The following is a 26,370-nucleotide window of genomic DNA, read 5'->3' as shown; positions in this document are numbered from 1 at the left end:
TTTTAAAATGTTTTTGTAGAAATTAAAAATCTTATTAATTTGAAATCTTACAGTTTTTATTAATAATGGATACACAATTTAGTAAGAATTAATTAATAATGGATACACAATAATGGAAACACAATTAATTAATAATGGATACACAATTTAGTAAGGATTAAGCAACAATATAGTATTAAAAGATGGGAATAATATAGAAGTCATTTAGTTCATATTTTAACTAAATATTTTTTTCAAAAAATTCTGTATGTAGATTTTATAAGTAAGTCTTAGATATTTTCTAAGTAAGTCTTAGGTATTATAAGTAAGTCAGGTATTTTTCTTCAATTTACAAGGGATTGGTAGCTTGTTGTTGGGAACTGTTGTGCCTATTTTTTTCAATAAACAACTCTGCTACCATTAAATCAATATTCTCCATGTTATCAATAAAAATACACTGTGTTCTATTCTCTAAACATGTCGGTCAGCATCAGGGGAATGGTACTGAATACAGAGAAAAACCAAAAACTACATATAAACCCTTAGGGAAGTTAGACTCTTTAGTAAGAAAGAAAGCCTAGGTCCATGAATATACTGCTAACTACCAGATGTTACCATAATTGATACAAATGATATCAATTTTGTGGCTCTAAAAGTTTACATTTTCTTTCTTTAAGAGATACAAATGAAATGCTAAAAAGGATGATAAAAATAGAAGTTAATTATAAGTGGAATATGTTAGAAAGAAACTTCAGAAATAATAGTTTTATCCTTAAGCTAGCACTGGATTGCTGGAAAATTTGACTGCAAGAAGTATGAACTTCCATGACTGTATATTATGCTTCACATAACTAATGAATTAAATCTGCTTCTTTGCACAATCTGTGTTTTATCATCATCGTCATCTAATCTTAAACCTCAGCTTACATAACCATAAGCTCATATTTTTTGTGAAAAATTTTATTACAAATATAGTTGCATGAATTTACAAGGATACCTCAAAACATGGTATTTTTCCAAATTCTATTTCTTGTTTTCTACAGTTTTATATACACTTTACCTTCCCTAACTGTCATATTTTATATTATATTTCTACAGTTCTACATACACTTTAACTTCATTAACTGTCATGCTTCATAGTATATAGTTTAAAATGTTTTCTAGACTTTTTTCTCCAACAGTTCTAAAAAGTCTTTAATGATCAAGTCTACGTATTTCCTGTCAAAACACCATACTGATGGTCAAAAAATGCACTTGATCTTTGGATTTTGTTATATTTTGTGGTGCAATTCACTTATTGTATTCATTTATTTATAAATTCACTTGAATACATTCAAAGACAAGTTCAATACAAAAAGATTTTATAATTCTTAATGTTATACTGATTTTATCTTTATTTTCATCTATTATAAAAGCTTTTCATTCTATTTGAAAAACAAAAAACATTGAAAGCATTTTATTTGCTTATGTATTTAAATCTAAGTAATAGCAATGATATCAATAATATCAATTACGTGGCTCAACTAATTTGCATAATTTATCTCTCATTGTACCCACGAGGAACTTTTGATTTATTTCTCCCATAATTTCAGTTCTTCCGCAAAGATTTTAGGTTGAAGACTATTATTTCTACTCGCATTTTTGCCTGGTAACAAAACCCTAATTTTTTTTTTTCTGGTATAGACATAGATCTTTTGATTTCATGAAATAAAAATCCAATCCCTGGCAAAGGAATAAGCTGTGACTCAGTGTTGACCAATGAGAAATAAACTGAAATTTGTTAGAAATTTTTACTAAATATTTTTATTTCCTATTGACTCATCTGAGGGAGAAGTAACAAGATCTACCTTATAGTTTTTCTGTAAGGATTAAATGCAAAAAAAAGTTAATCTATTTTAAAAGAAAAGGTTGTCACAGAGTAAGTGCTAATTGCAGGTTGAGTGTAAAGGGTACTACCATACAAATTAAGGTACTATAAGATGCTGACCTAGAGTTATGACACTTTACCATTAAACCTTTGCTAGCAAATTCTGTCATCCAGATTTTTTATGAACTGAGAAGACTAAATATTAATTATTAAGGCATTATTAGTTTAGTGCTTACCTGTTAGTAAAAGCACACTTAACATAGTACAGTGGCCTGAAAATCTATATGCTGGAATCCTCAACCACAATATGATGTTATTAGGAAATAACACCCTTGAGAGGCAATTACATAATTGGTGAGGTTCCCTCATGAATGAGATTAGTACCTTTTTAAAGTGGCCCAAGGGGCCTTGCCAACATGTGAGGACAGAATTCAGAAGGTGCCATCTATGAACCAGAAAGTAGGCCTTACCAGATGTCAAATTCTCTGGCATCTTTTTCTTAAACTCCCCAGCCTCCAAAAGAGTGAGAAATGTTTTCTTTTTCATTTATGATCTACTCAAACTTCATAGTATTTTGTTATAGCAGTCAGAATGGGCCAAAAGACATAGCAAACATCTTCGAGTTTTATAGCTATTCTACCTGTCCTTGCCAGTACTTTAAATTTTTTTCTGAGATCACCTCCTAAAAAGGTGGTAACTCTTGGAAAGGTGTTGGAATTCCAGCTCCCTCTCATACACCCAGCACGAGAGACAAAAAGTAGGTAAAGACAGTCTGAAGGTATAGCATGAAGAATAGCATGAGAACTCTTAGAAACCTTTTTTAGTATCGTGAATTTGATTGGCATGATTAATAAGTTTAAGCAAATCCAAAGGATATTTTTTGGAGAAGACTGAAATGCAAACACAACTCTAGAAAAACTTCCAAAATATAAAAGAAAGAAAATAACAGTAAACAAAACATCTAAATAAAACAAGTTTAGTCAAAACAGAATATATATGTAGAGACATATGCATTGTGCATATAAATATATGTGTGTGTGTATATATGTGTGTGTGTGTGTGCACATATGCACACATTTATATGGACACACACACAATTATATGTCAGTGTAATTTTCAAACCTAGATAAAATGAATATGCTCTTCGGGAAAAATTTAAAATGCCAAAGTTATCATAGTAGACATATAGAGAAGCATGACAGTAACTGAAATGCTACTTAGAGACTTCTCATTGCTCACCACTGCCACACCCAACACCCATCCACACATACTTTATGCCCATACAAGATTGTATTACAGAAATGTTCTACCAAATTATCAAGGAAAACTCTATTGTATACAACTTTCACAGGAAAAATAATACATGAGAAAAAAAGGCCTCGCTTATTTGTCAAAGTTAGAATATACTTATATTAGGGTTCTTTAAAGGTATGAAACGAATTGCATAGATAAATATATGTAGAGGAGTTTATTAGGATAATTGACTCCAATAATCACAAAGTGAAGTTGCACTACAGGCCATCTGCAAGTTAAAGAACCAGGAAGCCAGTCCAAGTCCCAGAACTTCAATAGCTGCGAAACTGACAGTGCAGCATTTAGTCTGGGGCCGAAGGCCTGAGAGCCCCTAGCAAATCACTGGTGTAAGTCCAGGAGTCCAAAAGCTGAAAAACTTGGAGTCTGATGTTTGAGAACAGGAAGTATCCAGTAAGGGAAAATGATTGAGGCCAGAAGACTCAGCCAGTCTAGTCTTTCCATGTTCTTCTGACTCCTTTGATTCTAGTCACACTGGCAGCTGATTAGATTGTGCCCATCAAGGTTGAGGGTAGGTCTGCCTCTCCCAGTCCACTGACTCAAATGTTAATCTACTTTGGCTACATCCTCACAGACACACCCAGAAAAAATACTTTGCATTCTCCAATTCAATCAAGTTGATACTCAGTATTAACCATCACAAGTCTACCCTTGTCAACTTGAATCCATACACATCTCCTGAAATCATACATACTCTTCAAATAAAGACAATGATAAAGTTATAATTACACCTAATATAATGCAGCTCTTCTTCGTACAAGTGGAAACTCACCAATCCCCAGCCCAAATGCTATTACATAAACTTAACAACCCTTAAATGTTGATATGAAGCCAGTAAATCTTATGTCATACGATAAGGGAAAAAGAAAGGAAATAAAATGAAGATATTCTCTTCCTACAAGTGTATATATGCACAACCATGTTCTTAACAAAATAAGGAGGAAATACTAATGACAATTACAGCTCCCATTTCTACAACTGGTCATGTAGTCATAGCTGGTATTGATAACTACCTTCTTCTATTACCCATTGTGTATTCCCTTTGCCTTCAGCAAGCATCTCTGCAGGTTGTGGATTTTTACCTGGTTGAGTGACCTAAACCTTTATTCCTGAAGGGTCTTGGCCCTTTGTAGTCCTGCCTGGATTGCGTTGTTGTATTTTTCCATCGACCTTCATCACAAGGAATGCTAATATTAAGAGATACCCTAAGGGACACTCCTGTATTCCACACATACTCCACCTTACCTCCATTGTGGAGTAGTAGACTGATTTCATCATGATAGTCTGGGTCAATCAACCCAGCCAACACTGTGGCTCCCTTCTTAGCCTGTTTACTTAGAGGTAGGAGGAGCCCAAAGTGTCCAGGTGGCAACCTTAACTTTCAGTTTAATGGAACCATTGCTGTGTTTCCTGGTGACAGCATTCCTCCATCTGGAACTGAAAACCTCTAGGCCAGCAGAACATAGTGTTGTGGGAACAGGAAGCAAAATTTTTGCTAGTGGATCACTAGGGGTGATGGTGAGTGGTACCACTTCCACTTCCACCCCTTGATTCCTGGAACTGTGAATCCTGACTATGGGAGAAACAGTATCGTATATTGGATGCTGATTCAGAGCTTACACAACCTTCTGGAGAACTTTGCCCCAGCCCTACAAAGTGTTATCACCCAGTTGTCATTGTACTTGTGACTTCAAAAGGCGATTCCACTGTTTTATCAATCTAGCTGCTTCAGATGACAGGGAACATGGTAAGATGAGTGAATTCAATGAGCATGAGTCCACTGCTGAACTTTACCGGTCAAGTGAGTGCCTTGGTCAGAGGCAATGCTGTTTGGAATACCATGATGGTGGATGGTGGATAAGGCATTCCATGAGTCCACAGATGGTAGTCTTGGCAGAAGCTTTGTGTGCAGGATAGGCAAACCCATGCCTGGAGTAAGTGTCTATTGCAGTGAGGATAAACTGCAGCCCTTTCCATAAAAAAAGTGGTCCAATACAATCAACTTGCCACCAAGTAGCTGGCTGATCACCCCAAGTAATGCTGCCATATCAAAGGCTTGGTGTTGCTCTCTGCTGTGGCAAATTAGGTACTCAACAGTGGTTGTAGCCAGGGCAGCCTTGGTGAGTAGAAGTCCAAGTTGTTGAGCCTATGCATAACTTCCATCCCTGTCACCATGGCTACTTTATTCATGGGACCATTGGGTGATGACAGGGATGCTGGGGAAAGAGTCTGAGTGGTGTCCACAGAATGAGTCATTCTATCCACTCCATTATTAAAATTCTCCTCTGTGCAGTTTACTCTTTGGTGAGCACTCATATGACATCCATATATTTTCACAGGGCATTTTTTTTTTTTTTTTGGAGACGGGGTATCGCTCTGTCGCCCAGGCTGGAGTGCAATGGTGTGATCTTGGCTCACTGCAAGCTCCGCCTCCCAGGTTCACACCATTCTCCTGCCTCAGCCTCCTGAGCAGCTGGAACTACAGGCACCCACCACCACACCTGGCTAATTTTTTGTATTTTTTAGTAGAGACAGAATTTCACCGTGTTAGCCAGGATGATCTCGATCTCCTGACCTCGTGATCTGCCCATCTCTGCCTCCTAAAGTTCTGAGATTACAGGCATGAGCCACCGTGCCCGACCCTCTTCACAGTTTTTGACCACTTGGTTAGGTCCATCCACAGATTTCTTCCGCAAATTTCTTTGTCACCAATTTTCCAGTCACGCTTCTTCCAAGTCCCTGACCATCCAGACGAACCATTAACTGCAGCCCATGAATCAGTATATAATCACACATCTGGCCATTTCTCCCTCCAAGCAGAGTGCACAGTGAGGTACCCTGCTTGAAGTTCTGACCACTGAGAAGATTTCCCTTCACCACTGTCCTTCAGGGATGTCCTAGAAAGGGGCTGTAGTGCTTCAGCTGTCCATGTTCAAGTGGTGCCTGAATATTGTGCAGAGCTGTCAGAATACTAGGCCCTTGCTTTCCCTTTCTCTGTCAACTGATTATAGAGAATGCCCCATGAGACCATTGGTGTAGGCTGGGAGAGAGAAGGCAGGGTGGCAGGAATGGAGACCATGGGCATTTGACCTACTTTCTCATGTAATTTACTTGTCCCCTCAGAACCTGCTCTAGTCCGATCATGTATATACCACTGCCATTTGATGATGGAATGCTCCTCTGCATGCTTAGATTTATGGCTAGATGGGTCAGAAAGCACCCATTTCATGATAGGCAGTTCAGGTCACATGGTGACTTGATGACCCATGGTGAAATGTTTAGTTTCTACCAAAGCCGTGCAACAGGTCAACAGGTGTCTCTCGAAAGGAGAGTAGTTATCTGCAGAAGATGACAGGGCCTTGCTCCAAAATCCTAGAGTTCTCCTATGTGATTCACCAATGGGGGCCTTCCAAAGGCTTCAAACAGCATCGCTATCGGCCACTGACACCTAAAGCACCATTGGATCTTCTGGGTCACATGACCCATGTGGCAGAGCAGCGGGCACAGCAACCTGGACCGGTTGCAGAACGTTTTCCTGGACTCCACAAAACTGGCAGCCTTTCAGGTCACTCGATAAATGCATCAAAGTAACATATTCAAATGAGGAATGTGTTACCTCCTAAATCCAAATAGGCTCACTAGATTTTGTGCCTCTTTCTTTGTTGTGGGAGAGGTTAAAGGCAGCAACTTATCCTTCACCTTAGAAGGAATATCTTGACAGGCCCCACACTACTGGACCACTAGAAATTTTACTAAAGTAGAAAGTCTTTGAATTTTAGTAGGATTTATTTTTCATCGTCTGACATACAAATGTCTCACCAGTAAGTCCAGTATGTTTGCTACTTCTCACTCACTGGATTCAATCAGTTTATGTGATCAATGTAATGGACCAATGTGCTAACTTGTGGAAGGGAAAAGAGATCAAGATCTCTCCAAACAAGATTATGACACAAACCCAGAGAGTTGATATACGCCTGAGATAGGACAGTAAATGTATATTTCTGACCTTGCCAGCTGAAGGCAAATTGCTTCTGGAAGGGCTTATGGACTGGAATGGAGAAAAAGGCATTTGCCAAATTAATGACTGCATACCAGGTACCAGGAGATGTGCTAACTTGCTCAAGCAATGAAACCACATCTGGTACCACAGCTGCAATTGGAGTCATCACTTTGTTAAGCTTACGATAATCCACTGTCATTCTCCAAGATCCATCTGTATTGCTCACAGGACAAATGAAAGAGTTGAATGAAGATGTGATAGGAGTCACCACCCCTGCATCTTTCAATTTCTTGATGGTGGCACTAATCTCTTCAATCCCTCCAGGGATGTGATATTGTTTTTGATTTACTATTTTTTTTTTGGTAGAGGCAGCTCTTATGGTCTCCATTTGGCCTTCCCCACCATGATAGCCCCCACCCACAATAGCTACCAGTCAGGGAGTCAATGTGGGAGTTCTGCCAGCTGCTAAGTATGTCTATGTCAAATACTCAAAAGTAGGGAAGCTGATGGTGCAACCTTCAGCCTGTAGCTGACAGACCAAGAGCCACTGGACAATCACTGGTGTAAGTCCAAGAGTCCAAAAGCTGAAGAACTTGAAGTTTGCTGGTTGAGGGCAGGAAGCATTCAGGATGGGAGAAAGATGAAGGCCAGAAGACTTTGCCAGTCCAGTCCTTCCACATTCGTCTTTCTGCATTTATTCTAGTTGTCTTGGCAGCTGATCAGATTGTGCCCACCCAGCTTGAGGGTGGGTTTGCCTTTCCCAGTCCACTTACTCAAATGTTAATCTCCTTTGGCAGCACCCTCACAGACACACCCAGGAACAATACTTTGCATCTTTCAATCCAATCAAGTTGACATACAATAATAATCAACATAATAATTAATTTCAAAATTAGTTAAGATGACATGAAAATAGAAAAGTCATTTCTCTTGTGCTCATCCACACCAAAATTCTAAATGATTGTATTATCTGAGTCCATCTTTAGATTTTTATAGTGGATCATAATTATGAAAGGTTTTGCCCAGATATTTGAATGTTATCTTAATAACAGGAACTTTTATCAATATATTTTACCATTAATTAGTTAAGAAATGAATTATAAATTAAGGTCCCAAATGTATTTCACATCATTTCAACATCTAAAATATTTAATAATGCACAGAATAAGTAAATTTGAGTAGGAATTCTCTTTATCTAATATAGCTACCAACATATTATAGAAACATCAGAGTTAAGTATACATGTAATCCCTTTTCAAATCAGTAACAACACTGGAATGTCCACTATTGTTCAACACGAACAGAACATGATAACAAGATGATATACAATTGTTCAATATAATCTCAGAGGAAGAAAAATGAGAGAAGTAGAAGCATGATTCTAAGGGAAATAAAATGTCTTAGGAAAAGCAAGAGTATTAATCTACAACAAATAAAGCATTCAACACACTCTCCAGATACAAACTCAACCAACAAAAATCAATAATAGTATTATCACATATCACCAATAAGTTCCTAGAAAACATAGTAGAAAGCAGAATACTATCCATAACAAAAATACACTCTTTGAGGTATTATGAGTCTGTTTAAGAATATAAAGAAATGCTAGGATAAATGCCAAGTTAATAGAATGGACTACGTACTATTGTAAGCCTGCCAATTTTTCCCAACATAATTTAGAATCCACTGCAAGCCTAATTATATTCGTAGAAAGACTTTTAAGAAGTTTATTTTAATATAGGATTTAGTTGATTTCCAGAATTTATACGGGTTGGAAAATTGAACAATTTTTCTTTCTCCTCCTAGAAATCGCTCAAAAGTATAAGAATGTGAAAGATAAAAAATCCAAGCTTATTTTTTTATGAAACCATAATACATTAATGACTGTCAAAAGCAAGGATATTTATTCAAAATACACATGTACTGAATAGGAGAAAAACTGAGGATAGTTTACTGATGCTGAACTTAGCTAAAGTAGATGACAAAATATAATTTCTGAGGAGAGAATATGGCCTAAAGGCAAACGAGTTGCAAGACGTAGAAAATATAAAGTGTGCAGGATGTTGGCAGAGCTCTTCCAGCCCAGTTAATTTCAGATAAAGGCAGTAAGATTAGAAAATATAAAGTGTTCAGGATGTTGGCAGGAGCTCTTCCAGCCCAGTTAATTTCAGATAAAGGCAGTAAGATTTACATAGACTAAAATTCACATAACAAGCCATATTTGCAGGAAGCAGTGTGTGTTTGTGGTTACTAAGAACGAACGAACTTTGGCATTGTGAAAATGAGCTATCCAGATATGTTTAACTTACCAGTTCCTAATAATAAGAAAGACTTAGAAAACATCTGAATGAGAAAAAACAAATTCTTTCAATGAAAACTTTTAAGAAAAGAAAGAACTAGCACAGGATCTATAAAAATGTTCTACAAAGAAAATGACAAAAAACACTAGCAAAATGAATTACCTCACAAATAAAAACTATCAGAAAAAATTGCTGTATTGTGTTATATGTGTATGTAATTACAGATACAAAATTCAATATATATGTAATGAATACACTATAATAGGCTTCACAGATCCCCCTTTATAAAAAAACTTACTGCCCTAGCTAGTGAGATTGCTTCCAGAAGATAACTTTCAATGTTCAATTCCTTTGCAAGGTGCCTCAATTGAAAAACAACTAATTTGCCTAAAACCATGTCTATTCCATGAGAAGCCTATATCCAGTGACTATTTAAGGTAGCAATATACAATAACAGCCTCTTTTCTCCAACTCAGAATAACTTTAAAAGAGTCTGGAAGATCCAGAGATCTTCATCAGGTAATCTAAACCCTTCATCCTTCATTTGGGATGCTTAGTAACACTTTTCCTCCTGTCCAAACCTGCTTCCTTCATCCCCATTCTATAGCTGTCAATTCTTCAATACAATATTGCATATTTATTATCATCTACTTACTGGACACCATCATTTTGGCAAGGCAAGTATTACCAAAAATGGAGTCATTAAAAACAGCAGAAGCTAATACTGGATTTTGTGTCTGGATCATTTTCCATCCTGATGGCAATGAAGATTCAATCACCTATAGTAGATGGCCCACAGGTAAGCTTCTGGCATAAGACAGTGAAACGATTTTTATAACATTTGTCAATGTAATCTGGGATGGTGTCAGTCTACAACAAATAAAGCATTCAACTCACTCTCCAGATAAAAACTCAACTAACATAAATCAATAATATTAATAGTATTATCATATATCAGCAATAATTTCCTAGAAAACATATTAGAAAGCAGAATACTATCCATAATAACAATACACACTTTGAGGTATTATGGTTCTGTTTAAGAATATACAGAAATGCTAGGATAAATGCCAGTTTAATAGAATGGACTACTTACTATCATAAGGCTGCCAATTTTTCCTAACATAATTTAAAATCCACTGCAAGCCTAATTATATTTGTAGAAAACATATTTACTCTTTCAAGTACACTCTTGGAAAGGAGTGTACTGGCTGGTGCATTTTAGACAAATGGAGGAAATATTAAGTAGACCACTACATCTTATAACAATGGCATGCCATCTGCAGCAGAGAATTACACAAGTTTTGAAAAGCAGTTACTGGCACGTTACTGGATGCAGGTAGAGAAAGACCTCTTGACATGAAACACTAAGGAACAACATGGAAAGTAGTACTCATCATGAGCTGGCTTTTCTTAAACTCATGGAGTTATAAAATTGAGTAGGATAGCCATACTTCAACATAAGGTAAAAGAGTACATCCTGGAACAAACTTTACTAAGACCGGAAAACAAAACACAAGCAAGTCACATGAGCCAGTAGCCTAAATATCCATGATATTCACCAATATTGCACAAGATATTGCACCAATATAGCAATATGTCATCTTGGGACATCATTTGTGACCAGATAACAGAAAAGGAAAATCTCCAACTGTGTTTTTGAGTAAGGCGGCTTAGTAAGTAGGCTGGAACTATACTAAATTCCCACTCAAAAGTGGCCTTTAAAGATAGTAGTGAAGCAAAAAATTCCCAGTAAGTAAAATTCCCAGTAACCTGATTACCCATTTTGAAAGTCAACTCAACTTGTGAATGTTAACAAGTTCATTATCCAGCTAGTCAAAGGCCTGCAAGGAAGAAGAATTAAAGAACTGAAATGTAGAAGACTGGAATTGAGGCAGCTACTGTGTTTCTGAACTGCTGCTACCAAATGTACAACTTGCCAACAGAAAGCAATGATGATCCCCAACACTGTACTTCCATTAAGAAGCTTTTCATCAAATGATAACATAGATTACATCGAAGCCCTTATTTACAAAGAAGAGAAGCAAATTACCTAGAGAAATTCACATGTTTGCACAATTGCACTTTTCTTCAATGCTGTGGCCTCAGTCAGCACCACTACCAAAGGTTTTTAATCCATGGATGCAGCATACCATGTAATATCACTACGTAATATCACCACAGTAGATCTACTGTATAGCTAAAGAAGACCAAGAGTGGTTTCATAACTATGAGATTGACTTGCCATGTTACATAGCATACAAGCCCAAACTTGCCAACTAGGTAAAATAATGATATAGCCTGTTGAATGCATATAGAAAGGTGTCTCAGGTGCTGACAATGCTGGATATCTTGATAAGCTTGGGAGTAACATAGGTGTGATCACTTTGCAAAAGTGTGTCTAGCTTCACTTTTGGGATTTGAGCACCTTCCTGTTGTATTTTATACTTAAATCTAAAAGTGTGCTAAACGTTAGGCAGGAGATGTAATTGGAATACCAAACAGGTTAACAGAATTTCAGGCCAGGAAGAATTAAACAAGAAAAGCAGAACACTTTTATAATGCTAAAAATGCAAGTCATAATTGTGATGTAACAAAACTTACAAACATCAAATTGTACCAACAGTCAGGAAACAATTTGTTTAAAAAAATACAAAGAGAAATAGAAACCCACTGGTAGTAAGATTTACTTTATCCCTCTCAGTTCACGATGAGTTAGATGGGATCCACCCCCTCAAAAATGTATATGAAAGATGTAAGTATATATATCACTTAATAGGGTAGGCCTAATAGTTACACACACACACACATAAATAAATGGAGAGAAACAATATATTATACATTTATCTCATCTATTTATTAAATACTCCAAATTACCATATCCTAAGCCAGAATAAAAGTTCAGGCTTGCCACATTCCCTCTAGAAAGACCTTCACATAGGAAGTCTGACCATGCTAGAAAGAGAAGTCACAAACAGAAAGGTTTAAAGCCATCTTTGATGTATTACTTGAACTGATTATACTATATTGATTTATTTTCTTGAACTATTTTCTCCTATGTATATTTTTTTAAATTTTATTTTAAATTTCTAAAATACTTCACAAATCAAATAACAAAAAATTTCAAAGAGCCACATAGTGAAGTGTTTCTCCAAGCTCTGTTTCTCATTACTGTTGTAAACCCAAAAGGAAACCATTGCGGTTAAATTGTCTTGATGATCACATAGGTAGGTAGGTAGATAGATAGATAGATAGATAGACAGACAGACAGACAGTCAGATAGATAAATAGATAGATAGATAGATAGATAGATAGATAGATAGATAGATAGATAGACAGATAGATAGATATAGAGATAGATAGATAGATAGATAGATAGATAGATAGATAGATAGATAGATAGATAGATAGATAGATAGATAGATAATTCTTTAGGCAATACATTCTGAAGGTGAATTTGTACATTTTTATTGTTTAAACACATATCTTCGAAATATTTCTTAAAAGTATATTGCTGGGGAAACAGACTTGAACGTTTAAAGAAACAGCAGGGCATTGCACAAGAAACTGCATACAACTCATGCCACAGCAAGTTAGAAAGAAAAAAAATTAAAATGAAAGTTGAAGACTGGAATTACAAAGACAGAAAAGAAAACACACACACACAGAGACACACACGCACACACATCGTAAATTTTGACAGCAGGCACGCTGACTTCCAATAAGAATCTGGCTCTGACACACGGATAAATTTTAGGGCAAAGTTTATATGACAACAACAGCTGTTAGATGATTCCAGTTCTGCTAGAGGTGATGATGATCTTAATTTCTGGACAAACATTATTACTTCAGCTTTTTCATTCTCAAAATGCAGCATTTTGTGAATTTTAATACAGAAAAATAGAACCTTTGTAGTTCTATTTGTAGTTCTGCTATCTAGAAATACACATGAAAGTGAAATGCATTTTGGAACAAGAGCAGATATATAGGCCTATTGAAAAGAAAACAGTTTTGAAATTAAGGTAGTGACATGAAAACTGGCTGGAGAAAATCTATCATCCTTGTGTTAATACCAGTCAGAGAGAACACACTCAACTAACAGGCAAATTCTTTAATGTGTATTGCCTTCAGATGTCTACAGGTAAGTTAGATATGTAAGTTCCTGTTATGTTCTTCAAAACCTGTGCTATAGAAAGTCCAGAATTCCTATTAATGTCTGCAAAATACCATCAGAGGAAGTTTTACCATGGAAACCTGATTTCCTGACCTCAGGGGCTGAATTTCTGTTATGATGCTAAAATCTTACTGAATAGAACAGTAGAAACAGCTCCACAAATTGAATAAAAATCAAAAAGATTCTTTTTCCAAATCTAGTAGCCAAAAAAGTACTTCCCTTTTTTAAACTATTTTAAGAACTCAGTTCCTTAGAATGATAGCTCTGTCTTACTCTGAACCATATAATAAATATATCTTGTTTGCTTTGAGCAATGTCAAAAACAAAAATAACAACAACAAAATATATTTCATTTGTGATTATGTAAATCATTGGTAGCTAAGATTAGTTTCCATGCACAAATGGTGAGACTTACGCACATGAGACTTGAGTCTGGACTCTGAGAAGCTGACACTAGACAGAGTACAACTGATTTTCTGTGTGCATGTGGACATTGCTCAGTGCAGAATCTGGTGAAGTTTATTAAATGGAGATTACAGTAACCACAAAAGATATGTGATCTCAGATTTGGGAGTCAACTTGGTCTTCTGCCCATAACACCAAATATTAAGATAAAATAAATCTAGAGGGAATAGTGCTTTCCCTGTAACCAGATACTGCGTAGATAAGGAGATTCTTGAACAAATTATTAGTGTATATTACATCTGTTTTGAGTGTAATGCCTGAGATGTATACCTATATAACCAATCTGAATATTACATGAAAAATTTTAGTTTCCTAGCAAGTGATATAAAAAGGTTTAAATTAAAATACAATTTTGGAGATAAAAAAAATTCATCTGGAATATAGAATTGGTTTTACTAATATCTGCTTTAAGTAGCTTGGTGCCATTAGCTTATAGAATTGTATATCTATTTGATTACCAACTAAAAGTAAAAAGTACTACTTAGTAGGATGATACTTGTAGGATATGGTGGTGGATCTTAAAGTGTTGAGGGGGATTTTTCCAGCAGAAAAACAAAAATCTGAATTTACATATTGCTTAACTTAAATGTGTTACAGTATTGAATTTTTCATTAGTTTTTGATTTACTTCAGTGCTCCAAATGGCAAAAATTCAAAAGATTTGGGTTGCCGAACACTAAGTTGCACATTTCTTTTGAAATGAGAATAATGTACTATATGTTTTTGTATATAAAATTACATATATATATATATAATTTGAAACCTTTATTTATAAAATAACAGAGCTAAAATACATAGTTTAAACACCAGAATAAGGTTTTCATTTATTTTAGTGTTAGTAAATTTCAAGTAATAATATTTGCTCTATTTCTAATGTTTAAACTCCAGTCAACTACATGTTATTTTTGTCCACACATAATAACCTTCAGGTAACTGCAGTACTTCTCATATGTTCATTCAATGGGCAAGACAGATATACATGAGAAACTCTACCAGAAGAAGCAACCTTCAGAATAAACTATATTCAAGTAGACTTCTAAAAAGATATATTCATTAAATATTTTATAAATCTGGAGGAATTGCCAATAACATGATAGAGAAACTCATCAGTGGTTCTCAAACTTTGGCTTGCATGAGAATTACCTAGATATATTCTGAAAATACAGATTAATGGGCCCAATCCTCAAAATGCCTCATCCAGGAGGTCTTGGTTGGGGCCTGACCTCAGAGACTGAGGTCAGGACACAACCTGACCTAGTAAGTTCCTGGGTGACAGTGATGCTGCTGGTCCCAAGATCACACTTTGAGAAAAGCTGTTTTAATAGACTATGGCTGGACACAGAAACAATGAAAAGATTCTGACATACTCCACAACTCTTAGAATTTAACAGAATCTGTTATATATATACTTCTTTTTCTTCATAAAATCAGTTACACTGGGTCTAAGTTCAGACACAGTCTTTCAAATAAGGCAATTCTGGTAGAGAAAATATTGGGTTGGTGATATCAATTTTCATGAACTTGGTGAGTTAAATCTGGAGATTCCTGAAAATCCTAAAGATTTTTTTTCCAGTCCAAAATATAACTGAGAATAGGGTAGTATAATTTTTCCTAATGATGTGTGTCTTATTAAAATGGAAGCTTATTTTATTTTATAGAAATCCTTACTGTTGATGCTAGTCCTTCTCCTGTTTCCACTTCTTTTTCAGTTGTGAAAATAATAAATAACATTTTATACCATATTAATTGCCTTTAATGAACAGTATATTATTTAAAACATTATGTAATAGTTTCTACTATTTCCCATATGCCAAAATATTTAATATCTACGTCTGCCTATGTAGGTATCCATCTACCTGTGATCTTTCCAGATTTCATACATTTTCCATCATAAATGTTGTCATGTGAGTTATTGCCTTCTTGCTTCTCAGCTCCAAATTCATTTTTCTTGGCCTTTCCGAACTCCATTGTTTCAATTAAAAACATTTTAAAAATATACATTCCTCCTATGCCAACTGGCAAGACGCTTAAGGTTTGTCAGTAGATGGCGCTGGTGGGACACAGGAGTAGAATGGGACTTGATTCTAGTGTGCTCATTTCCTTTTTTCTCCTACTGTGTGTTAGCTGCATGCAGGAAAGGCAGCCAGTGGCGTTTGCTCCAGGGAGTTCCAGCAGCGTCCCAGTCAGTTCCACAGGAGCCTCACAGGACACCTCTGCTTCCTTGAAGCACCTTAGCAAAATCTGTCATCCAGAGCCAGAGTTGTGCTGTCTGCAATGAGGCCTGAATGGCCAGGCCACTGAAGGAAGGGAATCTTCGAGATTTATTGGTTCCTTGGGGGCTCTGCCTCCACCTTAGCAATAGTGACTGCTGTCTATACTTCTCTATTCTTTAGAGTAAATCCCTTCCTGCTTCTGAATAATTCTCCATGTTGCATTTTCTTTTATTCCAATTACTGAATATTTTCTGTCCCATGGTTGAACCCTGACGAATGCAGTTGGTTCCTATATTCCTTAACAGTAGTGTTATTCTTTAACAGTAAAGTGTGCGCAGTGTGTGATTTTTCCATACATTATAGGGCAACATTTTTGATGAGTATATTATACTTTAATATGGAATAAATACATATTTTACTTGTTAAATTTCTATATTTACAAATATTTTAAATAAATACTTAAAAGAAACTAATTGTATGCTGTGCAAATTTCAGAATCTATGATAATTTGAGTTAAATCCATGGTCTTTTCGAGTGTGCAGTTTTAAAAAATACACAATTTAGCCAAAAATGGCAAATGCTCAACTATATTCTCTATTTTGATATTAAAAACTGAGATGACTGATGTGTTCATTTGTTTCACTATAACAACCATTTTAATATATGTGTATTTTATAGCATTATATGTACACCTTAAATATACATAATAAAATTTATTTTTTAAAGAAGACAGCAAAAATAAATAAATACATAAATGCCTTATCTAAAATGTTAAGGAAAGTAAAACAATAACTATATGATTATAAACATTCAAATTTTCCAATAACTCTTATGAATCGTACATTTTGGAAAAACAATCACTTTGACTTCCTCAGTTGTGTAATGGCTTAATTAAATAATTTGGACTGAGTAGGATGAAAATACAACTCTCCTTATCTTCCCTGCTATTGACCATTTATGTCTTCTCTCTGGATTTCTCCTTTCCTGCTGCTGGATTAAATGTTGGAATGTTTCCATAATCTTTTCAATCTTTTTAAGCCTACAACCATAAAATGAATGCGTTCATGTCCTTTGCAGGCACATGGATGAAGCTGGAAACCATCATCCTCAACAAACTAACACAGGAACAGAAAACCAGACACTGCTTGTTCTCACTCATTAGTGAGAGTTGAACAACTAGAACACATGTACATGGGGAGGGGAACATCACATACTGGGGCCTCTTGGAGTGTGGGCGGAAAGAGGAGGGAGAGCATAGGACAAACACCTAATGCGTGCGGGTCCTAAAACCTAGATGACGGGTTGATGGGTGTAGCAAACCACCATGGAACATGTATACGTATGTAACAAACCTGAATGTTCAGCACATGTTTCCCAGAACATAAAGTAAAATTTAAAATAAATAAATAAAAATAAATGGAAAAATCCTCTTAAGCCACATAATACTCATATTTAAGTGATCAATAGAATCCACAATATTATCAAGACTTCCAGGTTTTTCTCATTTAAAGCCTTCCTCTCCACACAGTTTCAACACTTGCTTGAAAAATTATGGCAAGATTGCTCAGCTGACCCTTTCTCTTCTTATTGTACTTAATCCTTTGCTCATAGACTACTGTTTCTGACTCTTCCAATGTCTGGGTGAGGGATAGAGTTGGTGTTGGGTAGGGAATTTGAGGCGGAGTCCAGTCTTGTGTTCATATGCTATGGCTGTGCTCCATTTGGTGAGTCACTTATGGAGATTCTCTGCTATCTCCAGTTGAAAATGTTTGAATATATTTGCTTTGGAGCAGATAATTTCTCTTTGTCCTCTGCTATAGACACTTAGGATTCTTTCCTGAACATCTGGGGTTTCAGTCATCCACCCTTCCACTGGTAAACTTTTATGTATTCTCTTGAACGAGATGCTTCTAAGATGAGTCACTCTTATCTCTGCCTTCCCTCTCAGGGACTAGGCCCTAGAGACACGCACCTTGCTCCACGAATGGAAAGTTAACAAACAGTTACATTTTTTTTTCATTCTTCCTGAAGACAGGGGTAGGTTTAACCATAGCTTCTGACTGTTTAAGTCTTCATACTTCAGTCAAACGTGATACCTTTTGTTCTTCAAACTCTAGGGTACACATATCAAGCTTTGTGAGTCCATGTATTTCCTTTGAAGAATCTTTCTGATGAGTTTCAAATTGAGGAGAAGGTGGGCATTATTTCCTTGCTCATTGAGGGAGAAGAAACTAGCACATTAACATTGTCTCTAAGGAGAACTCTCCTAGACCATTCAACCATTTTTATAAGCTGAACGGGGTTATTAACTAATCTTAGTAGAACCAGTTTTCTTCAGCTCCTTCATAAGTCCTTAAAGAATGAGGTGGACCTCCATCTCATTTTATATTATGGAGTGCCTTGTAACCTATTACTTTGTTCTCCATATTTGAAGCTTCTCCCAACATTGAGAAAATAAGAAGAATAACATTTAATAAGCTGTTTATTTGCATAATAAGAATGACATTATATTTCTGTGACTATCTTATTGGATCTAAAAATTCTGCATATGAACAAAGATAAAAATTCTGCATGCAAACAAAGATAAAAGAGTTATTTCAACTTCCTGGCACTACATATTTTCCTATAACTCAATCCATAAACTTTTTTCGCAGACAACTCTGTAGAACAGGACTTAATTATTAAGTAATATGTCTATAGTATCTATGGGAAGGGCTGTAATTTGGAAGTGGCAAAATTCTGTCATATTTCTGAACAGTAAAAATATATTGTTTAATAGTCACTGCTCAATGGGTGAAACTTACCACTATAAATAAGCCCGACTCTTAAATCTGCAGTAGTCCCACAACACTTTCTTCAAGTTTTAGGAACAATGTATTAACAACCAATGCTACTAGAATCCAACACTCTCCTGTCTGCTTTTGATTATCCCACCGTAAGATAAGGGTATTATTAAGGTCTGTATTTCTGTTCCTTGTGTTTAATCGAAAATATAAAATTGTAACATAGCAAAAAACTTTGAAATATCTTGCTGTGAATACTTATGAACTTGCTTTTACTAGACTTGAGAATATTTCTGAGACCCAAACTCCTTAATTTCTTAGTAATTTAAAAGTGAATTGTGGTTTATTTTATACAATGAAATATATGAATAGTATGAAATTTTAAATTAGCATTATTAAACACTTAGTATGTTCTAGGCATAGCCATCTACTAGTAAACATTCTATGAGGAATAATTAACATATAAATACATCAACAGCAAGTTAGATTATTAAATATTTTAACATAAGTACACATGAAGAGCAACAAATTATAAGAAAAATTATCTCTGTCATAGGGATTCAGGAAATCTTCATGAAGGGCATTTTGCTTTTTTGTGTTTCTTGAGCAATGAAACTGCCAGCTCCATGACAGCAGGGGTCAAGTCTGTTTTCTCCATCTTTGTACATACTGCATTTGGCATAGGCCGTAAAACTACTAATTTTTATTGAGTTTTTTTATTGTAATGATGTTTCACTATTTATGAGTGTTAAACAGTATACTCTACAGAAGGTATCCTAGAGTAATGCAACATAAAGCCTAGAAAATTATTAGAATTGGAGGTATGGACATGAAAACCCAAAAATCATTTTTATAGAAAAGTGACTGTTTTAGTCTCCTATCTTATTCTATAAAAGATAAGTTACTCGGCCTAAAATTATCTGACATATATTTTAGGACTGTAGGGGGGGCCATAAATGACAAAACAGAGGACATAGAACAAGGCGGTATATTTTTTTTCTCTATCAATCCTGGAAGCACTATTGCTAGAAGGCAGGTGAAATGTCTGGGGAGTACATTAGAGTGCCAACAGTGCTGTAATATTCATAGAGCTATAGCAGACAGTTTTGAACGTGATGCCTTCTGGATTTGAAAGATAAACGAGGAGGCAATTCTTTGGGGCCTTGAGTGTGTATGTTTCTGTATTTCTCTGTGCTTCTCCGTTAGAAATGTGCCTGTGATACAGAGCCCTGAACAGGGCCTGTCACAATTAAATCCCCCATAAATATTTGTTGACTGAAGATTTACACCTCCAAAACCAACCCCTAGTAAACAAAAATGTATTTCCTCATTTTCTCTCAATTTTTTGTCTACATTCTTTCTTTCAACTATTTCCTATCACCAAATTTTAAAATAAGTTTTTGTTTTAATTCCTTCACTTTATGCTTAAGATTTTACTGTCATAAAATTGCTCTCTTTATGCTTACCAATTTGACAGATTTTTGGAACTAAATTTGACAAAGTTTTTGGAATATTTGTTCAATGCAAAGCATATTCTCATCAATAATGATGTAGACTTTTTCTGAATCTTGCATATGTTTTCTCCTTTCTGGAGCATGTTGCATGACTGATCCTTTAAATTGAAGCATATGGATTCTTTGACCCTGCCAAAATTTCATGGTTTATTTTCTTTCCTGTCTCTCTCTCTCTTTTTTTTTATGTCCAGTCTTTTCTTCTCCTCTATTCAGTGTAACTGTTCTTTAAAAGCTGGAATATGTCCTGTTCTCTCCTTAATTGACTGTTTCCGCTGTCAACTCACATGTTGACAGAGCAGATCTAATTTTACATCTGCACAGAATATTTTTAAATGACTCTCTAGTCTTTCCTTTGGACTCCATATATTTTTTTCACTTTAAATACCGATAAATCACTTAGATATAATAATGATAATAATAATCATAAATACAAGCTGATATTTCCTTGACATTGTGCCAGTGCTGAAAACCTAGCATATAAAAATAGAACATATCTTTGCTTTAACTCATCACATCCCATCCAACTCTTCTAAAGAATTGACATCTATTCTCCTAGATATATTATGTTATATCTTATGTGCCATTGCAAACTTTTTCAATTTATTACTATTGGCATTTAGAGTACAAACTTTTTCAAGGTATGTGACTATCCCACACATTTAACATTCTTGATTTATTTCTCTTTCTTATGGTAAAGAAACACCTAACATGATATCCACCCACCTAACAACTGTTTTAAGTGTCCAGTTTTAACTATAAGCACGATGCTGTACAGCAGAGCCCTAGAGGGTTTTAATCTTGTTAGACTGAAACTCTATACCTATTCAATGACAAACCTTCATTTTCTCTCCCCTCGATGCCCTGATAACCACTGTTCTACTTTCTGCTTCTATGAATTTGACTGTTCAATATACCTCACAGGGGTGTAATCATGCCTTATTTGTCCTTGTGTGACTGGCTTATTTCACTTAGCATAGTGCCCTCAAGATCCAAAAATGTTGTAGCAAAGGATATAATTTTCCTCCTTTTTGATGGTTGAATTATATTCCATGGTACATATGTAAGTATACAATTTTTAAATCTAATTATCTGCCGATGGACATTCAGGTTGTTTCTATCTCTTGGCTGCTGTGAATAATGGGGCTGCTATGAGTGTGGGAATATAAATACCTCTTTGAGATCCTGATTTCAATTCTTTTGGATAAAGACACAGAAATGGGCCTTCTGGATCACATGGTAGTTCTATTTTTAATTTTTGAGGGAAACTCCATACTGTTTTCCACAATGGCTGCACCCCACAGCACAGATAACAAAAGTGAAAATAGACAAGAAGTACTGTACCCAAAACTTCTTCACAGCAGAGAGTAATGAACAGAGTGGAAAAGCTACCTACTCGATGAGACATAATATTTGCAAATCATATATGTTGCAAGGGATAAATATCCAAAATATATAAAGAGCTTCTACAACTCAATAACATAAGAAAGCAAATAACCCAATTAAAGAATGGTCAAAGGTTTTGAAAAGACATTTCGTCAGAGAAGACATACAAATGGCCAAAAGGCATAGAAAAAGTTGCTCAATATCACTAATCATCAGGGAAATGAAAGTCAAAGCCACAGTAAGATACCACCTCACACCGGTTAGAAAGTTCATTATAAAAAAAAGAAAGAAATAAAGGAAAAAATAAAGGAAATGTTTCAGTGAGGATGAGGGGAAATATTGAAATACTGAAACCCTTGGGCCCTGTTGGTGAGAAAGTTGGTTTCAATTTCTCTGCATTGTCACTAAAATATTTCATTTTATTTTTTTCCAATGGCCTTCCTAACAGGTGTGAGGTGGTATCTTACACTTTTCCAAATACATCCCAGGGGAGTGATACCAACCCCAGTTGAGGATCACTGGTACAGACAGCACTGCCATTTTAAAAAATTATAAATTTACCTTGAAGATAATATACATAGATTCATGGTTTAATTGATGCAAAAGCATGATAATTTAGCTTGACAAAAACTCACTTTGGCTGATTCATGGGGAAATGGCTTCAAAGAGTTTTCTGAGTCAGGCATTTATTGGCTAGTTACCATAGTAATCCAGGTAAGAGGTGATGTGGTAGTCTGTGGTAGAAGTATTGAAAGTGGGAAGATTCAAGAGGCACTAAGAATTTAAAAATAACAATAAATGAATTTTGATGTTATAGAGACCTGAAAGAGATGGTAGACTTGAAGATTATTCCATATTCCTGGCTTGAGTATAGGTAGAGATAATGACCATTCTTTATATAAGACATACAAATTCTGGTGGGGTAATTCCTAGCAGAGTAGGAAGTAGATGTACAGAGATACCACATCTACCCTATGGTCATTGTTAATTTTTCATTTATTGGACTTATTTTACGATGCTCTTAATATTTCCCAGCATGATATAAGTTCTCAGAATTACTCACTGAAGTTTTAAAACATAAAAATGTCAGAAAAATTAGAACATGAAAATGTAAGATGAGAGCTGTTTTTGAGGAAGCTTTTTAAAGAAGGAAGAAAATATCGGAGAAGGCAGACGAAGGATTGCTAAAAGTAGGAGAGGAAAAAGAAGGATAGGATAGGATAGGATAGGATAGAATAGAATAGAATAGGAGAGATTGATTATCTGCTTTGTAGATGGCATAGGAAGGTAGTTATAGATACACTTGTTTTATATCCTCATAAAATGTTCCTACTGTGGTGAAAATAAGCTCTACAGAAGGGCACTTCATGGTTTAACTTCCTGTCCTTGATTTTACAATTTGTAACTGATAATTACACTTTGCGATCTCCACACTCTACAAATAAATAAAATATGTCAAGCAGCAAAGCCACATTGTTGAAATGAAAAGTGGTATGTCCTGAAATGTATTTTGGTCACATGATCAAAATTTATTCTGGATGATCTAATACGACACGAAATCTTCATTGGTAATATCTTTGAATCTCTTTTTTCTTTGAGATTTTCTTGAATTCTTAGATAATTATTAAAATTATAAGTAAAAATAATATTTGTTATGTAGCACTAGATATATATAACATGAATTCTTTTGTAATGAAAACATAAAATAATTATTATCAATATAATAGACTTTCATACATGTCATATATATGGATATATATTAAAATAAATAGATATATGACATTTTAACTTCATATATATAATTTAGGAGCAGAGAACTATTTGAATGAAGGCCTACTGTAATACTCAGGGGAAATAATACCTTAAAAGCAATGTGAAATTCAGATGAGTTTTTATTCCTTTTTCATTCCTTTTTTAGTACATTCTCAGAGGACATTTATTATTTAACATACATTACTTGCTACATCAAAAGCAATTAATTCCACAGGTAACAGAGTTTTATGTTTTATCTTTGAAAACAAAGTGACATAAAATCAAAGCAAACATATGTTTCTAATTGTACAACTATTATCTGATAAGCAATTCAGAAAAATTCTACCTAGTATAAGTTGAACCTCGAGAAACCTTTGGGATTTTTAAACATTTATAAAAAATTCATCTTGCCAAAATTAAGAATATGTAATGAAGGAGTGATCCCAGGAACATTTTACTTCAGGCTGTTTCAATTTTTAAAATGCATGAGCTAATGGCTGTATTTTTCACTAATTTTTCAAATCACCAAAACTACTTTTCAAGGAATTTGCCGATTCAACTTAAGAGCAAAGAAACAAACTGTATGCATATTTTGTCAAAGAATCGTATCATAGAAGTAATCTTAATATCCAAAAGTTGTTACATTTGGAAAACATAATTAAGATTACTGAATCGTAAACATGCATTTATAAAAAGATGTACATCATAAATGCTGGTCTGGTAAAAAATGTAGTAGAATTTGGAGTCACTTATATGTTATCACAACTTTGTCATTGCTTAGTTTAGAAAAGTTACTTGATTTCCCTAAAATTCATTCTCTTTGTCTGTAACAGATTTATTAAGGAGACAACAATTGGAATAAAGATTAAACAAAGATACAACCTTGTGGAGAATAAAACAAGGACCTTAAATCCTGACTGGAAGACTTCTAATACAGGCTCTACCACTTAGCAGTTGTGTGAACTCATTCAGCTTAGCTTCTCCACATTTAATTTTCTCTTCCAAAAAATGAAAGTAATGATAATACTCAAACCACAGGACTGACCTGTGTATTAAAAGAATTAAGGGGCTCAGGATGGCTGACTAGAGACATCGGACACTTGCCTTCTCCAGAAAAAAGAAACAAAATGATAAATAATCACATCTTGAACACAACATCTAGGATAGAATGCTAGAGTCCAATAGAGAAGTCATGGGAAACACCTGTGACACAGAAGAATATGAAAGTGAGTGATTGGCTTGGCTGAGATTGGCTGTGAGCCCAGAGGGATTCACTATTGCAGGGAAAAGTAAGTGAGAGACCCTCAGGGGTCCACATTCCCACCATGAGCTGCTGAAAGCTGCATGCCTTGGTCTGTGGGTGGTGACCCCACATTGCAGCCACTGCCAACACGAGTATCCATTGCTTCAGACCCAGAGGATCATCCTGCCACTGCTGCTGTCATTGACCACACCGTGCAGGATGCTCAGTGACCCAAAAACCCACTCACTTGGTTTGCCCATCACTGATACTACCAGCATCTCAGGAAGCCAACAGAATGTCCAAGAGTTGGTCCACCTAGCCCTGCTAACACCTGTTCCAGTGAATGCTGACTTGAGGCCTGAGAACAGCTATGCTCAGCCCAATACTGCCATTCCTGGGGCCCAAAGACTGGCCCACCTGGCTTCCTTGTGCCTAGCAAAGCTTTACCTTAGCCTTCACTAATAACTGCACTCTAAACCACTGAGAAAATCACAGATACTACTGATACTGTTTACAGCAGAAGAAATCATGCAGAGACTACACCATTGCAGGCATCAAAATCAAATCCAAAGGGCCTTACTCAACCACCACTCTTGATACAACATAAGAAAAAAGTCCTCCTGTATGAAAACAAACTCAAATAATCAAGAGTTCCTTATTAAACCAGATGAGCAGATACCAATGAAAGAACATAGTGACCATTAAAAAGAAAGAAAATTTGACACCTCTAAAGGAACACAACAATTCCCTAGCAACAGATTCCAGTTTTTAATAATCCACAAAAGTCACAGAAAAGTATTTATAATTATGTGACTGAAAAAGCTCAATGAGATACAATAAAGTTTGGAAGAATAATCCAAAGAAAATTTTAAAAATTAGGATATGAATAATATATTAACCAAAGAGATAGGTATCATAAAGAATGGTAATTCTGGAAGTGAACAGTTTATGAATGAAATACAAAATACACTTGAAAGCTTTAATAATAGAGTAGCTCAAGCAGAATGAAAGAATCTCAGAACATAAAGACAAGTCTTTATAATAATCCAGTTAGACAAAGATAAATAAAAAAAGAACAATGAACAAAGCCTTTGTGATATATAGGACATATAAAGTGACCAAATGTATGAATTTTTGTTATCCCCCAAGGTGAAGAAAGAATAACCTATTAAACAAAATAACAAATGAAAACTTCTCAATTCAGATATAGGAGTCCCAACATTTCACAGATACAATGCAATAAGGTCTTTTTCACAGCACATTATAGTCAAGCTGTATAAAGTCAATGACAAAAAGAAACTTCTAAAAACTGCAATAGAAAAACATTTAGTCACCTATTTTTTAAAGTCCTTATCAAAGTAGCAGTGAACTTCTCAGCAGAAATTTC

The 26,370-nt window shown here is 35.2% G+C and overlaps 1 long non-coding RNA gene across 1 annotated transcript in view; it reads left to right on the top strand.

Moving 5' to 3' along the window:
• LOC135970222 (uncharacterized) overlaps positions 1-25,700 on the top strand; it is a 74,826-nt gene extending 49,126 nt beyond the window's left edge. The window contains exon 3 of the long non-coding RNA XR_010585818.2: positions 24,574-25,700. This is a non-coding gene — a long non-coding RNA (uncharacterized lncRNA). The remainder of the gene's footprint in view (positions 1-24,573) is intronic.
• The last annotated feature ends 670 nt before the right edge of the window (positions 25,701-26,370 follow it).

Source organism: Macaca fascicularis, chromosome 3 (assembly GCF_037993035.2).
Source record: "Macaca fascicularis isolate 582-1 chromosome 3, T2T-MFA8v1.1".
NCBI classification, from domain to species: domain Eukaryota; kingdom Metazoa; phylum Chordata; class Mammalia; order Primates; family Cercopithecidae; genus Macaca; species Macaca fascicularis.
The sequence above is the reverse complement of the archived record's forward strand: the minus strand, read 5'-3'. Positions and strand labels throughout refer to the sequence as shown.